The sequence below is a fragment of the Stegodyphus dumicola genome, chromosome X1 (genome assembly GCF_044657685.1).
Source record: "Stegodyphus dumicola isolate Sdum_Otavi_A_Nest chromosome X1, ASM4465768v1".
Taxonomy (NCBI): domain Eukaryota; kingdom Metazoa; phylum Arthropoda; class Arachnida; order Araneae; family Eresidae; genus Stegodyphus; species Stegodyphus dumicola.
In genome coordinates this window covers 238,440,894-238,454,399 of record NC_140780.1, presented here as the reverse complement: position 1 = coordinate 238,454,399, position 13,506 = coordinate 238,440,894, and the positions used below count along the sequence as shown (strand labels likewise).

The following is a 13,506-nucleotide window of genomic DNA, read 5'->3' as shown; positions in this document are numbered from 1 at the left end:
TTTCGTCACAATTTCCCTTAATGATCGTCTGTCACGATCACTCAGGACACACTTTCGTCCGCGCTGTGATTTAGCAGATGATGTTTCTCCGCTTTTCAAATATGCGGAATAAATCTTCGATACAGTACCTCTTGAAACACGAAACACCTCGGCTACCTTGCTTACGGAAGCACCTACCATAACGTGCTCCAACAATTTGCCCACGTTCGAAGTCTGTTAACTCTGACATAATGCAATGACAACCTCACATAATAGTACTCCGACAACAACTGAACTGTTTAGCACATTTACGAAGTTGTATAGGTGGCGTCAGTAGTCAAAAACGCCAGCGCCACCTACATATTTCATTAAAATCAATCTTTCTTTTCAAACATGCATTTCACAAGGTGTTTCCATATTTTTGTCCATCCACTGTATATATATGTATATTATAAAGCAATTTCTCCCTCCTTTCCGTATGCCTTCGCGGTGTAACTCGAAAGACGCTCGATGCGTAAAGGGCACTCGGGATTTCTTCAATTTCCTGACACCGAAAAAATTCTAAATAAGTTTACAAGTGGCGCCCGAACTAAAAGGTGGTGGTCGATAATTCATCACCACCAGGATTTGCCTAATCCAGTCGCTCTTTAAAAGGGGATGTATATAAGGTATTTTTTCCCTTCTTTCCGCATGGTTTCATGGTGTAACTGGAAGCACGCTCAACGCGTATTCGGGAGATGCGGAGTTCGATTCCTGGCGAAGGCATTGCACATTAGATTATATATTCCTGTATCTATATAACCTAATGACTGTATAATATATACATATAATGCGAAAATAAATTTAAAAAGAGGTTTTTTTTATTTATTTTATTTATTTATTTATTTATTTATTTACTTTTTAGACCCCAAGGCCTTATTTTTTATATTTTTTCTAAGACTCTCTTAACATTAATTTAAATTCTACTTATTAGTGATAAACTTTGATCGATGACGAAATAAATAATTTCTGTCAACTCTCTATGAACTGTTGATTTTTATCAGTGTATGTCCATTTTACACTCTTAAATTCAGAATATTGTTGTAATATTTAGAATACTGTTAAGTATGACACTTAATATATTTGTAACACTTAACAATTACGTAACTTTACTTTTCAACGAAGTAAAATCTGTTAAAGAATATTAAAAGTTGTGGAATATATTTAAGTTGCTGAAACATTTAAATTAAGTATTTGCCACAAAATGAAAGTTTTCATCTTTGATGGAAGACACTTAATATTTAGAACTATCTAAAAAAAAGCTGTTTTCCAATCACTGTGCAAGTGGAATGTTTTTCTAAAGACTAAGACCGTTGAGATCATTTTATATTTTTCGGTTGTAGTAAAGATGAGAATCTCCCCGGGAATCGAACCCCGGATCTTCCACTGCCAGCTGGACATGCTAACTATTTACACCCCGAAAGCATATTCAGGGAAACATCATATTTCCTTACAATCTGTCCTGTGAGAAGCACGAGACCAGTCAACCGAATCCAGGTGTTGATGATATACTAGCTACCGTATTTTAGTTCGGAAAAGGCATTTAGTTCAGCACAAATGGGACTATTAAGTCCCTATCATATACGCTTCCGCTACGCGGGACCAGACGTCGAAAGGGACATTTCTCAGAACCTGCACATTTCCACGAAACCTACGTAGCTAGGTTACCATTTTCACTTACTAAACAGACTTGAACGCCAAATAGTAATCGATTATCGCTCAGATTGGGATCGCGTGATCCTTCAGAAGCAGAACTTTCGTCCGATTGGTTGATCTCTATCCGGGACAGAGCTGCAGACGGAACATTTTCGGCGCAGTTTCAGAATATCCCGCGTAGTCGGGACATCATTTCCGTAGCTAGGTGGGACTTCGCTTCCAGCGGGGCTGTTTTTTCTAACCAATGCTACTAGAATCTCGTTTCACGGAAAGAACGGGCGTGGGCAAGTAAGGCAATTCATTATAAGTAAAGTTTCGAAGTAACTTTGTTCAGTGTAATTTCTAAATGTCTTGAAACTGGCTCGTTGGAAAATAAAAATTCGTGCTGGTTCGTCAAGCATTTTCCCTTTATGAGAACAAAGGCGAAAATTGCGATTAATCTGAAGCAAAGCGTTATAAAACTCGATATTAAGACTGAAAAAAATGCTTAGGTATATTTTCAACTCCATCAACTATGAGGAATGCATTCATTATAATCCATCAGTTTCAAAGCCTAGTTTCTAGAAACCAAATTTCTCACGAATAATGTAAATCACAGAACAAGACTGAATTTTATTAAGAATCGTAAAGAATCTAAATAAGTTTTAGAAATCAGTAATTTACATTTGTAAAAGTAAATTTAACATTTTTTGCTCACATAGCATGCAAACGTTTGGGAAAAGTTAACGGCTGAGCTTCAGCTAATGAATCTTCATGCCATTGTAAGCAGCCTTTATGGGGCTACTTAATTGTTTGACTAGGTTTATTTGATTATGGCAAAGCACTTGAGGGCTATCTGCCTAAGGGGAGGAATAGCTTCGTGGAAGACTTTCTAAGGAAAATTGGCTCGTATACACGTTACTCGAGTAAAACCACGAAAACGCCCATGAAGCTGGTCCGTTCTCCTGGAATCGAACTGAAGTCGAACTACAGTGTTCAGTAACTTTATCATTCGGTCGTTGGTAGACACATTATTGGTCGACACAGACTACTTAGAAATCATTGAATGGAAAATAGAAAAATTTGCACATTTAGACATTTCGAAATGAAATTTGAACAAAGAGCTCAAAATTTGAAAATGTTGCCTGATTTTTAGATACATCAGAACAAAGATCCAAAGTACATTGCTCATAAATGAAGCCTCTCGCATTATCGTATGCAGCTTTCCTAATGCCATTAAAACTCTCAAAGTTAGGATACCTATCTCTTAATTCTGTGGAAAGTTTACGGGATTGTGTTCAACAAAACAAAACAAGGACATTCATTATAACGAAAATGTACTAAAAATTAAGTTGGGAAAGACATGGGAAAAAGTGGATATTTGCTAAAATTTAGTTTAATCAGCTCTACTAGACTGAGAAAAGTCATTAAAAAGCTTTAAAAATAATTTCAAAGCTAGCAAACCTAGGTACAAAAGTAAAAATTAGTTTCAAATGTCAATAAAATTTTAGCTCTTTGGTAGACTTTTCGAAGACCTTTTTTAATTTTGAAATAAGAAACGCGTAGCTGTAGTTTTAATTTTGAGTGAATTGTACGAAATTTTATATAGTGAATTTAAGTATTTTTCCCATGTGATAATTTTATTTTGAAGACTTTTTTTGCCTGAAATAAGATTCTTTTAACTTCTACTATTCAAAAATTTTGTTTTATTATTAAAATTTTTATTAATATGATGTTTACGTATTTTTTCAGTGAATGTTAATAAAAAATGTTCTTCATAACTGGTTACGGACAGTCCTAAAACTAGCATGGTACTTCTTTTTTATAGCGGCCCCCAATCATATTTGGCGATTTTAGATTTGCGCCAATATCTCAGCTATAATTTCGACAAGCAAGCGAATTTAAAAATAAAGAACGCAATATATAATAACAATAATACTCACATGTCGTTTCCTAAGAATATTTTTAAGAATCCTTATCTTTATTATTATTATTTTATCGCATGTAATAGTTCCAGTCAACTTCCACTTTCACACATTTTAAGCTGTTTGTTACATCATTTCATGGACATCAACTCCTCTGCCCAAGAATACATAAATCTAATAGCAGTAACAAACGATATTTTGGAACCTCTGAACCAATCTCCAACAGGGAGGCCCTTCTTCTTTTTGCAATTTTTAGCATTGCATCTCTAAATGGTTTCGTCGTTAGCGTAAAGTTTCGTATTGTGGCCATTTTCGCATATTCGTTTGTCAGGTAAAAGACCTCTTTCTTGAAGAAATGATGTGGCATCCATCTCATTAATTGGTAAATTAAAGATTGTTAAATTCATATTCACAAAAAATAGAATATATTTTTAAATAAACAATGCTAATTCGAAAACATCATCAAAAAAGAATAATATAAGAACACGCGGGGAAAGCAAAAATGCAACACGATGCTAATATACCATTAACGGGGCGAGGTATAAGAACATGCAGTCGGTGCCCCAGGTAGCACATGATGTGGCAAAGACGCTTCTACGACAACTTTGCAAACTCTCGGACCAATTTGCAACGCCTTTGCCACGTCATGGGCTACTTAAAGTTAATATGCAATTACGTGGCGAGGTATATATATACGATCACGTGGTGCTAATATACGATCACGTGGTGAGGTATAAGAACATGCAGCCAATATTGCTACACTATTATGCCCGAATAACAAAACCTTTTGAAATAAAATATGATGAAAATAACAGTATCGTATCATATTTTTTGAAGTTAAACAACTGCAATTAGAAAGTTTCAAATTACTAACAAACGTAAAAAATAATAAGTAATTGGGCAAGAAATTTTTCCGCGCGTCTTTGTAGATTGTCACAGAATAATATGGGAAAATAGTCAATAATTCTTCTGAAATAGTCAGTTGGAATTCTTTTTGATTTTACTCTCAAAGGCATTTTGATTGAATTTCAACAAGTTTTTTTTAACACCTCGTTGATAAACAATATGAATAGTAGTAAAAATACCATAGACAATAAAATCTTATCCACGAAAGAGCAAAGCATTAGAGTACGTTATTGCCAATCCACAGTGCATAACGTATTTTATTTACCCTCGACATTATAAAATTGCATAATCATCAAGAAAGTTAATAACTTAAACATTATTTTATCTGTAACTTTTAACATTTTGAAAAATTGAAGATAACATTTTGAAAGATGTGTTATTAAATATCAAAAGCGTGATTAATAAAACACATTTCTAATACGCTATAACATAAGCTTGTAATATTGCTAATTGTGTTTCTTCCATACGTTTTCGTCTGCATCCTGACTAAAAAATTAATGGCAAAGAAGAAATTTTGCAATAACATATATATTTCAGTTTTGTCTATGCATTTCTTAAAAAAATATTTAAATGGTAATACGCACTTTTGATATATCGAATATTTCTTTATTTATATTATTTTACGTTAGAAAGTGATAGTCGAAAACAAACGCCGCATCTTTTAAAACTGAAATTCGTTTTACGTCGAGTTTTAATTCATTCAATAATAAACATTTAATTTTATATGACAATAGAAGATATTGTTATTTAAGAAGAAAAGCAAAATACTTGTATGACTATTCATATTTTTTTTATTTTTTTAACTTGAAAATAAATTTTAATGATAAACTACTTTTGTAATCTGTAGAAAGTTTTAGGCAAGGTAATATTTTCAATGGCGCAATTTTACTCTAAACTTCCATTATTGCATCTTTTAGCATTCCTTTCTTCCTTTGATAATTTTTTAGGCTTTCTTTGTTCTATTTTTTCTTATAGGTTTTCTATGAAATTCAAATATAAAAAGTGTAAAAAATTGTATATACTAGATTCTTCGGCCCTTAACCTATAAGGTATTTCTCCCGCCTTCTTAGCGTGCCTTCGTGGTGTAGTGGTCTGCACGCTGGGCGCGTATTCTAGAGGTCCGTGGTTCGATTCCCGGCGAAGGTGTTGCTCATTTTTCATCTTTCATGCTTCTCTAAAATCCTAATGACTCTAAAGTGGCGCCCGAACTATTAAAAGGGTGGTGGATGATGATTCTCCACCCCCAGGATTTAGCGATTTGTCCCCTAAAACCCCACTCTCCCTTTAAAAGGGGACGTATATATTGTTTTTGGAATTTGTCCCGCCTTTTTAGCGTGCCTTCGTGGTGTAGTGGTCTGCATGCTGGGCGCGTATTCCAGAGGTCCGTGATTCGAATCCCGGCGAAGGCGTTGCTCATTTCTCCTGCTTCCAAAAAAATACCTGTCTCTACAAACCCATCAATCATTTCTTAATAATCATTACCATGTGTTTTGAATTGTTATTTTATTAAAGTTTCTTGTTGTCTTTAGATGTCCTACTTCTGTAGAGTTCATGCAGTCGCATACCGCCACTTTTCCCTCGCCAAGCTTCGCAGCTTCTTATAAATTTTTTTGTTAACAAGTGCTTATAGGATTTCTAACAAATCATAAACTCACTTATCAGAACCTTGGTGATTAAATTTTGATTTGACACCTCAAAATTATTTTCTTTCCTGTAAATTCGAGGCGTTCTTTTCTGTTTCATTGGCTGACAACAGGCTACTTCGTTATTTCCGGCTCATCTGGTAACATTCCGTGCTTCTGGAAACGAAGCCTTGAATACTAAAATACATTTTTAATACAATAACGAGTTTTGGCACTAATTCTTTGCTTTTGTAGATTTTTTCCTAGACTCTTACTTTTGTATAGACTACGTAACATCAGAGTCTTTCCGGAAGGGCTTTATTTTGTGAAATATGTCAGTTCACCGTGTTTAGAATACATGGTATTCTTGATGTTTTTAATTAAACCGTTTTTAATCAATAAATCTTTCCTTAATGACTAGCTGTCGAATTGCTAAAAAACATATAGTGTCGTCGCAAACCAAAATACTTCAATCGCGTTGAAGTATTAGAATTTTTGTCGAACTTCCGAGAGTTAGGTTTTCCTTTCTAGCTGCACAGCTGATATAGTTCGAAATATAATTTTTTGAAAGAGTTTCATTTCACCTGTGCTATTTCCAGTAATGTATCAATAATATAACTTATTAACTTATATTTTAGACTACAAAGCCAGACTGATAAATAAGACAATGAAGATAAATTCTGTTTCAAAAACACCAACCTCTACAGAACAAGAAAAAGTTAATGAAAGCAAAAGAAAAAACACATTTCCCTCTGAAAAATATCTAAGCATTTTTATTGAAGTATTAAAATGATGCTTAAAAGTGATGACTATCCAGTAAAAGAAAGCAGAACTATGTAGTACATTTTTCACTTACACGGTTACTGAAACTTACGTCTATATTCAAAATTTGAGTTATGAAAAACTACCTGAACAAAGGTGCAATTATGTATTTTCATTCATACATTTTTTTAAAAAAATATTCCTGGAAACATTTTAAGGGAAATTCTACTATTTCAAATTCAAAAGAGTCAGCATATCGGTAGAAATGCAAGAGTGCAGGTAAAGCAACAGGAATTAGTTGTCTCAGTGAGGAAGAGTAAAGTTGGGTTAGTATAATTGACCAATGCAAAGCACACAAGGCCTATTTGCCATCGTGTGCTTTGCCTTTTTACGGAATAGCTTATGCATTGCTCCCAAAAGCAGCTTTTATATATCACACTAATACGTAACGACCGTGAATTTATGTCTGATGTCCTACTGTAATGGCTTCTTTATCTTTTTTTACTGTACACTTATCTGTATCTTTTTGCAGTATCTTTACAATGGAAGAAATTTTTCTACATGCTTAATGCTCCTTTTTTTTTTTTTTTTTTTTTTTTTTTTTGACAAGAGGAATATTTTAGATCTAAAATTAGAATTTAAAATGGTGAAACCGTATGCAACCCGCAATTAAAAGTTTTAATATTTTTATTTCTGTTACTTAGAGAAGAACATTTTAAAAATAACTGTGTAGTTAAAAAAATCATAAATCGCTTGATGTATTTTCTAAAATTAGGAAGTGCTGTATAAGTATTCGTGAAAATGTAAATGTAAATTTAATTCCTAATACTTTGTTTTTGGAATTTTTATGAGAGATGGTACACCGAGAAAAGCTCAAATTAAAGTGATAAATTTATAGTCAAGTGTGAGAATAATAAGAAAATTTGTAGAAAATTCGAAACTAAATTTTGATCATATGTGATAGCGCTTTGATTGTAGGATTGCTAATTTAAAACAGGTGAATTTATTTTCTTAATCTAATTAAAATGCTCATCATCTTAAAAGCGACTGGTCCTGTTCGATTCCTGTCATAAATCGGTTACTTTAAAAACAGGCTTTTTAAAATCTCAGTTGTCTTCCCTTATTTCTCTTTGTAGCATGCATCATTATCCTTCTACTGAGATAACTTTCCTCACTTCATTTGTTCAAATTACCCTTTACTGGTGCGAGTTAACTGTTCGTGGTAAAGAGAAGTGAGAAAATATGACCCCTTCCCGACAGTAATCGTTACCTAGTTACAACAGAAACTAAAGGGAAAATCTTGATCTAAAATCTCCTGTTTCAAAATAACAGAATATAGACTATTTATATTACCTGACTGCGATTGTAAAGATGAGCTGTTATTAGTTTATAAAGCACAAGTCATAGTTTAATAACTTTTAGTCGCTAATTATACTTTTTTTGTCGGGGTATATTTTAGAATCTTGATTCTAATTTTAACTTTGGTTGATGCAAATTTCGAAAACAGTAACTCACAAAGAGATAGTAAAGCTGGTTAATATTTAAGTTAGTTGCTTCAACCAAAATTGTCGAAGTAAATGGCTTTAGCACTTAATACAGCTTTTGCCTGTCTAACAGACAAAGAGATCGCGAATTTGAATCTCTTACGAAATAGAAAAATTATAGTTTTATGATAGAGGGTGCAAAGAACAATCTGAAGAAGTACCACATAATTATAGCAGAACGGAGCTGACATAGAACGGTAGAATCTAGTTGTTTAATCGATTATGACAAAGCACATAAGGGCTGCTTACCAGAGGGTTTAGATTTACGTTTATTTGATTATGAAAGCACTCGAGGGCTACCTGCCGAAGGGGAGGAATACCTTCATGGAGGACCTTACTAGAGGAAACTGTCTCGTATGCACGTTACATATGCAGAAAACCACGAAAACGCCCATGCGGCCAGCCCGCTACCGTGATTTGAACCTCGAGCCGAACTAACAGTGTTCAGCGACTTTACCGCTCTGTCGTTGGTGGGTCTACTTACCAGAGGGAATGGCCTTTCTAAGGGAAAATAAGTTCCTATTCAGATTACTCGCGTGGAAACTCAGGAAAGCCTCCATACAGCTAACCATTCTTCAGCATTCGAACCCATGCTAAACTACCAGTAGTCAGTGAACTACTAGTATTTTAATAGCATGGCCCTTAGTGGGCATCGGATAAAAGCTCGCAGCAGAGCGAATTGCTGTTTTAATTAAAGTAGTCTAAATCTGATAGAGTATTTATTCTTATTTTTTAGGAAATATTCACGATATTTGACTAAAAAAATTCTAAAATTTCGACCTCAAAAACAATTGAAATCCCTTCTGTGCCTTTAGTATCTATCTATTAAATGCCATACTGAAATAACATTAGCCAAGCCTGGTTATTTTAGATACCTAAAAATTATTACTTAAAACAAGAATTTTAGTTATATGACTTAAAGGAATGATCCGAAAATATTTTCCAAAAATGGAGAGATTTAGAAAAAATAAAATTGGGAATAGTATTTTGGTTACACTTGTTTTTTTCATTACTTCTTGACGGTTAACAATAGATAAATACCGATACTGTTTCTTTCTTGTTACTTCTTATTCTGAGATATAGTAGCTAATGCCCTTCGTTAGCTATTTAATAAGTTATTTTGTATCAAATATTATATTTCATAATGAAATCTGCATAGTGTATCTAATGGAACGATTGTGAGATTGGAACTGACAAAAGAACATTCAGTGCAAGAAACGGTAGTACCGGTATTAAAAAAATAGCTTCTCCCCTTTCGCGTTAAAATAAATAAGTCAACAAAAATAAAGTTAATTTTTTTTTTAAATCGGGAACGGATTCGTATTTTAACTTTTTAAAATTCGTATTTTAAGGAATCCCCTAAAAGGGCTCTTTTAATATTTAATATGGTTTCTAAGCGAAGATTACCTACAGAGATGGCCCAGATGAAACAGTGAAATATTTTATGGGATATTTATTAGATTAATATGCATTTAGACCAACATGGGAACGTTATGTATCTTCTGTATATTTAAAAAGGGAAATAAATGTAATGTAATTGCATATAAGTATTTAATGCTTTAGGTTAGATATATCGTTAATTAAATATATTTTTATTTAAATCAGTTCGATTAAAAAATAAAAAAAACTAATATTCTTAAGAACTGCATCTATTGCTTTTAAATAGTTAAGTCTTTTCATCATTAATAGTTAAATATGAAAAAATCTTACGTTTTTCCAAACTCTTATCAGTTAAGAAAATAAAGTTTTCAAACTTTATCTTACGTTTTCCAAACGGCAACGGACTCGAAAGAAAAGTGAAACACCGCATTAAAATAAAACAACGCAAAATCTCTTTTCGTGGCTAATACCCGTTTTGGGGTAAAAAGAAAGGTAAAAAATGTCTACCTTTAAGACTATTTCTTTTTATAAAGTTTACAAGTCAACTTAACTTTATGATAATAGTACTTTTGATTTGCTCTAAAAATACAATAATATTATATGTGTATCATAAAATGAAAATGGGAGGCGTTAGTCATATCATTATTAAATATGTATCGCAAAAAATGAAGCTCAGTATATTTAAATTGTTTTAACAGTACAAATGAGTTATTTAAGCGATAAAAATACATTTCTTCTGAAAGATGCGAATGATTAAATTATCGAATTTGGTTTTTAATCAACGTCGTGATCAAAACTCAAGATAACAAGCAGGCTTATTTATGTAACACCGCTTATTTATGTAACAGCCCAAAACGAAAAGAAGTAATTTTCAAACGAATTTTGAATGAAAGATTTTAGAAGTGTTTTCCCCAGTTTATATCTGTTACTAATTTTTATCTAATATTTTAATTTATAAATTTTATAAGTCTGCTTTTTTAAAGTTAAAACTTTCAAGTTTAATCTTATTATCTATCTGAATCCTGAACGTCAGGTTCTATTTTGAGGCAAGAAAGACTTGATAATATATTTTCTCTTTCACTTGCGCGCTTAAGACTATGATAATTTGTTTTCATTTTCGCTGTGGCACTGAAATGATGAAAATATGGCACCAAGTTGCACGTTATGGCTTAAAGTCGAAGAAACTGTAAGTTAAATTTTGTTAATTTTAATTAAAATGAATGTTTCTTATAGTATCTATCTCTATTAAGTTATGCAACAGAATTTAAAAATATTTATTCAAAATGTTTTTGTGGAAAAAAAATTAAATCATATACATGTTTTGGAATCAAGCGAACCATATTTGTTCGCATGATCGAAGCGCGCTATTTGTTTTTGTTTCATTTGTACATACGATGAAAACAAATTGAAACAAATTGAATTGAAACATTAAAATCTGTCAAAGTAAAATTAAGCTCCCAAATTCTCTCAAAAGTTAGATTTTGATATTTTGTCTATTAAGATATACTTGGAACATTCCTTTCTTAATATCCACAAAACCGTTTTCAGATTCACCAGCTATTAAATAATCAAAAATCATAAGCATTTTTCTGAAACATTGTGTCTTTGAAATTCAAATGAAAAATTAGTGTTTGCTTTTTAATTTTCTTCTGAGTACTAAATTATAAACTATATTTTTATATATAGAATTTGATTTGAAGCTTTTATGTGGTGGGATCATGAATTTATTAACTTATCCATATAATGCCTCATCAGAGAGTACAAAACAAGGGATCTGTTTCCTTTTCTGCCTGTCTGCTTGCGATTTCCCATGTGTTACAGTTTTCTTACTTTTGTTTTTGTTACCTGTTTTTTCTCTGATATACAACTAAATTTTTGCTAAGAGAAATGCCTCTTTGGAGTGTTTTCCTATTAGTAACAGGGAAAACGTGACCTACACATGAACGTGACATGCGTACAGGAATCATTGTTACCTCTTGAAATTATACGAATGAAATCTTCGAAGAGACAAAACAAAATTGCATGAAATTAAAGACATCCTTCTCCTGCGCATTCTAGGTGTAGTGGTTAGTACTTTCATTTGAAAGACCTTGTGTTCGATTCCCAAGGAAGGCACAATTGATATTTCAGAATTCTTGATTACCTTGATGACTCTGCAAGACTAATATGAACAAAATGGAAATCTCAGACGTATAAAAACGGGAGTATTATTTGTATGTTGGCTAGGAAGTGGCCAGATGGATAAGACCGCTGAACGCTGCTGATTCTAGGGGGTTAGGATTCTAGTAAACAGGCAGACTACAAAAACATTTTCCAAGCTTTTCCAGTCTGCAAAATGATTACGTTCATAGTTCGTCTTTGAAAATCCCTTGAAAATGAAGGATCTCTTGCCCATATGCAAATAGTTGTCTTAGGCTATGCCCCAATGAATTAAGCAATTAAATGGTTTGTTTAATGTAGAACATTATTTTTAAAGATATCAAATTTTCTTTCCAGATTAATATCAGTTTGTTCTTAGTTTCCATTAATCCAACAATTCCAGTTCATAAAATATTCGACATTTTTCTTAAATATTTATGAATCATAATTTTGTTTCTTGAACTTCCGAGAACTAATAAACATAAACAAATCTTTTGAATTTTTTAAATTGCAAAACAAAACACGAATTTTGAACGGTTTCTTTTAAATATACCTATTTTATGTCATTTTTCAAATTCTACTTTAGCTGTTTTTTTTATCTTTCTGATTTAACTCTCTTAGTAGCTGTAAGCAAAGAGTTTGGCTAAAAATAAAGAAATCGTTGAAAACTGAATATTATAACTGTTATTGGGCACCGCTTACGCCATAAGAATTATGAATTATATATCATATGTAAAACACTTCAAAAATAAAAAACTTTTAAGTATTAGTAATATGATGATACATTGAAGAATTAGACGCTCATAGAAATTTTAAAAGATTTAAAGAAGACTTAAAGGAAAAGTTGTTTTAATTTAGTGAAAAAGTTTCTCAGTTTAAGTAATGTTGTTATATGTAGTATTTTATACTGCGTTTTAAATGTCTTTGTGTAAAACTGCATATATATTATCTGCTACATTTTAATATGTGTAGAAAACATAACAAAATCTTAGTCAAAAATAACAAACACAGCAATATTCTTTCTTTTCTGTTCCTTTTTGCCATTTTTGGTTTAGCATTCTCGCATTTTAATTTCTATAGCAGGTTTATATTCATATCGTGGGCATGCTTATGCAAGATTTGAGCACGCAGTACTGTCCCTTTACATATACTAAGTCATTATAATAAGGAAATCATCTTCATTTGAGTTTTTACAATTTTGTTTATGATGTGACTTATTATCGTGTAATCTTTTTCGCTAAAATATGAAAGTTCCTGTATTAATCTAGAAAAATGTCTTAAGTTAAACATATTGCAGTTAAAAATATCAACAGTATGGAGGTTTCTTATACACAAAACAATCTGTAACTAGCTAAATATTCATTCATTTATATAATTTTTAATAACTTTAATCGCTGCAGCCTGTCAGTTTTTTCTTACAACTTATTTTTATAATTATGTACTTTACATTATAACTTTGATTTTAAAGTCTTTAAGCTCGTGATTTGATAAATCTCTCCAGTTTTGTTTTCTGGCTTTCCCTCTAAATGTCTCATATATAAAAATGTTGCTCCCTTAACAATAACGAAAAATTGA

The 13,506-nt window shown here is 32.1% G+C and overlaps 2 protein-coding genes across 2 annotated transcripts in view; one reads left to right on the top strand and one right to left on the bottom strand.

Moving 5' to 3' along the window:
• The window catches only part of LOC118182052 (membrane-bound acylglycerophosphatidylinositol O-acyltransferase MBOAT7-like), a 121,709-nt gene that overhangs the window by 92,460 nt on the left and 15,743 nt on the right, over positions 1 to 13,506 (top strand). The gene's annotated exons all lie outside the window — the stretch shown is intronic.
• Positions 1 to 13,506, bottom strand: part of LOC118182054 (uncharacterized) — a 41,248-nt gene that overhangs the window by 25,531 nt on the left and 2,211 nt on the right. The window lies entirely within an intron of this gene.